The sequence below is a fragment of the Acomys russatus genome, chromosome 17, assembly GCF_903995435.1.
Source record: "Acomys russatus chromosome 17, mAcoRus1.1, whole genome shotgun sequence".
NCBI lineage: Eukaryota > Metazoa > Chordata > Mammalia > Rodentia > Muridae > Acomys > Acomys russatus.
In genome coordinates this window covers 36,624,834-36,628,997 of record NC_067153.1, presented here as the reverse complement: position 1 = coordinate 36,628,997, position 4,164 = coordinate 36,624,834, and the positions used below count along the sequence as shown (strand labels likewise).

The 4,164-nt window shown below is 37.1% G+C and overlaps 1 non-coding gene across 1 annotated transcript; it reads right to left on the bottom strand.

The window, feature by feature from the left end:
• Positions 1 to 2,122: 2,122 nt before the first annotated feature.
• Positions 2,123 to 2,229, bottom strand: LOC127201914 (U6 spliceosomal RNA). Its single transcript, XR_007832249.1, has one exon. It is a non-coding gene; the product is annotated as a U6 spliceosomal RNA (small nuclear RNA).
• Between the last annotated feature and the right edge of the window lie 1,935 nt (positions 2,230 to 4,164).

The following is a 4,164-nucleotide window of genomic DNA, read 5'->3' as shown; positions in this document are numbered from 1 at the left end:
CTTTATTATGTTGAAGAAAGTGCCTTGTATCCCTAATCTCTCTGAAACTTTAAACATGAATGGGTGTTGGATTTTATCAAATGCTTTCTCTGCATCTAGAGAGATGATCATGTGGTTTTTTATTTTCAGTTTGTTTATATGGTGGATTACATTGATGGATTTCCATATATTAAACCATCCCTGCATGCCTGGAATGAAGCCTACTTGGTCATGATGAATGATATCTTTGATGTGTTCTTGTGTTCGTTTTGCAAGTATTTTATTTAGTATTTTTGCATCGATGTTCATAAGAGAAATTGCTCTGAAATTCTCTTTCTTTGTTGAGTCTTTGTGAGGTTTAGGTATCCATGAGACTATGGCCTCATAGAATGAATTTGGTAATGTTCCATCCATTTCTATCTTTTGGAGTAGCTTGAAGACTATCGATATTAGCTTACCCTTGAAAGTCTGGCAGAATTCTGCACTGAAACCATCTGGCCCTGGGCTTTTTTTGGTTGGTAGACTATCAATGATTGCTTCTATTTCTGTAGGGGAAATGGGACTATTTAGCTTGTTTATCTGTTCTTCACTCAACTTTGGCAAGTGAAATTGATCAAGAAAATCATCCATTTCCCTTAGATTTTCAAATTTTGTGACATATATGCCTTCAAAGTAGGATCTTATGATTCTTTGTATTTCTTCAGTGTCTTTTGTTATGTCTCCCTTTTCCTTTCGGATTTTGTTGATTTCAATACTGTCTCTCTGCCTTTTAGTTAGTTTGGCTAATGGTCTGTCTATCTTGTTGATTTTCTCAAAGAACCAGCTCTTGGTTTTGTTGATTCTTTGGACTGGTTTCTTAGTTTCTAATTTGTTAATTTCAGCCCTGAGTTTGATTATTTCCAGGCGTCTACTCCTTTTGGGCGTTTCTGCTTCTTTTTTTCCTAGGGCTTCCAGTTGTGTCCTTAAGATGCTTATGTGCGATGTTTCCAATTTCTTTTTAAAGGCACTTAGTGCTATGAATTTTCCTCTCAGCACTGCTTTCAATGTATCCCACAAATTTGGGTATGTTGTTCCTTCATTTTCATTGAATTTCAGAAACTCCTTGATTTCTTTCTTTATTTCTTCCCTGACCCAGGTGTCATTTAGCAGAGAGTTGTTTAGTTTCCACGTACATGTAGGCTTTTTGTTATTTCTGTTGTTGTTGAATTGCAGCCTAAGAGCATGGTGATCTGATAGGATACAAGGTATTATTTCTATCCTCTTGTATCTGTTGAGGCTTGCTTTGTGACCTACGATGTGATCAATTTTGGAGAAGGTTCTATGGAGTGTAGAGAAGAAGGTATATTCTTTCTTGTTTGGGTGAAAGGTTCTATAGATATCTGTTAGATCCATTTGACCCATGGCATTGGTTAATGATGTTATTTCTCGGCTTAGTTTCTGTTTCAATGACTTATCTTTCAGTGAGAGTGGGGTGTTGAAGTCTCCCACTATTATTGTGTGGGGATCGATGTGTGGTTTAAGCTTTTTTAGGAGATCTTTTACAAATGTGGGTGCCCTTGTATTGGGAGCATAGATGTTCAGAATTGTGATGTCATCTTGGTTGACTTTACCTTTGATGAGTATGAAGTGTCCTTCCTCATTCCTTTTGATTAATTTTGGTTGAAAGTCTATTTTGTTCAATATTAAAATGGCTATGCCTGCTTGCTTCTTGTGACCATTTGCTTGGAATATTTTTTCCAACCTTTTACCCTGAGGTAATGCCTATCATTATGGGTGAGATGTGTTTCTTGAATGCAGAAGAATGTTGGATCTTGTTTATGCACCCATTCAATTAGTCTGTGTCTTTTTATTGGAGAATTGAGACCATTGATGTTGAGAGATATTAATGACCAGTGACTGTTAAGAGTCTTAATTTTGATGTTGGTTCCAGTCAAGCGTTTGTGTAGTTGTGCTTTTGCCATGGGATAGTTATGTATTTCCTGGGTAGTTTTGGTTGTCGCTTGACCCTTTGGGATGGAGTTTTCCTTCTATTACCTTCTGTAAAGCTGGATTTGTGGATAGGTACTGTTTGAATTTGTTTTTGTCATAGAATATTTTGTTTTCTCCATCAATGGTTATTGATAGTTTTTCTTGGTAAAGTAGTTAAAATATGGAACGCTTCACGAATTTGCGTGTCATCCTTGCACAGGGGCCATGTTAATCTTCTCTGTATCGTTCCAATTTTAGTATATGTGCTGCGGAAGCAAGCACAGTAATATGCATTTTTATTATCCATTTGTCAGGTGATTGACCTCTAGGTTGTTTCCAATTTCTGCTTGCTTTGAATAGAGTAGCAATGTACATGCATAGCAGGTATCTCTGCTGTAAGATGTAGAATCGTTTAGTTATATGCCGAAGAGTGGTATAGGTGGGTCTTTTCATAGCTCTATTTTCAGTTTTCTGAGAAACCTGTACATTTAAGTTCATAGTATCTTTATTGGTTGTACTCACACAATAATGAGTGAATATTCCTCTTTCTCCACATCCCAGCCAGCATCTGCTAACATTTGTTTATTGATCCTGGCTATTCTGACTGAATTAAAATGAAATTTCAAATTGGTTTTAATTTTTATTTCTGTGGTATCTAAGGATGTTTAATATTTAAAAATTTTTCCTCAGTCAGCCATTTTTCCTTCATTCAATCATTTAAGAATTCTCTGTTTAGTTCTATATCCCATTTTTATTGGGTTATCTCTTTCCTCGTTACTTAGCTTTTTTTTTAATTGTTGTTAGTCTTTTGAATATCTTTATTTTATTTTATTAATTTATTCTTATTACATCTCAATGGTTATCTCCTCCCTTATATATACCCATTCCTCCGTTTCTCCCATTTTCCCCTTACTGCCCTCCCCTCTTTTGAATATCTTAGTAATTCTCTGTGAAATGGATAATTGTTAGTTTTTTTTAAAATCACTTGGTCAGCTGTCTTTGTTAGAATGGTGGTATCCTTTGCTGTTCAGAAGCTTTTTATCACTATCAGGTCCAATCTATTAATTGTTGGCCTTTATGCCTACAGTACAAATGTCCTGTTCAAAAGTTCTTTCATAAGTCAATGAACTTAGGTGTATTTACTTGTTCCTTCCTTCCTTCCTTCCTTCCTTTCTTTTTCTTCCTTTCAAATACAATTCTGGACATCTGTTATGTTGAGGTTCTCAATCTAGTCAGAACTGAGTTTTGTGAAGGGTCAGATGTATGTATCTTTTACCACTCTTCTATATGCAGCTATCCAATTTGACTCAAAATAAGACTAATTCTTAACTGAAGAACTGAGTAACACTGGCAATTCAAAATCTGAATATTTAGTTTAGTTTCCCAGTAGAGTACCCCATTATTCCCCTCCCCTATGACTGTTCCTGAGGGGGATTACGTCCCCCTGTATATTCTCATAGGGTATCAAGTCTCTTCTTGGCTACTTGCTGTCCTTCCTCTGAGTGCCACCAGGTCTCCCCCTCCAGGGGACATGGTCAAATGTGAGGCACCAGAGTACGTGAGAAAGTCGTATCACACTCTCCACTCAACTGTGGAGAATACTCTGACCATTGGCTAGATCTGGGTAGGGGTTTAAAGTTTACCTCCTGTATTGTCCTTGGCTGGTGCCTTAGTTTGAGCGGGACCCCTGGGCCCAAATCTGCCTATCATATTGTTCTACTTGTAGATTTCTAGGACCCTCTGTATCCTTTTATTTTGCTATTCTCCCATGCGTCTCTCATTTAGAGTCCCAATAGGATGCCTTCCCCTCTGTCCCAGTTTCCTGGTAAGTGAAGGCTTTCGTGGGACATGCCCCTTGGGCTAGTATGCAGATATAAGTGAGTATATACCATTTGCACTTTTTCAAAAGCAAAAGTTTTACCTTGACCATATGGAAGATTGTCTCTATTGCCAACCAAGGTCAGGCAAGGGAACTAATCACTTTGCTTTAGCACTGATTTTTGCAGACACAGCCAAATCCAGGCACAGATGGACTCTCAAGTGACATCAGTTACCTAAGCTTTTACACAATTTGAAAAAAGTGGTACTTCTTGAGATTACTTATCAATATGCCTTGAATCAAGATCAGTAGTCTCATTTTTGTGATAAAATTTTTTTATTTTACAGGTTAAGAGAAATGTAGCCTAACTGGCCAACAACATAAGTAACACATTCTTG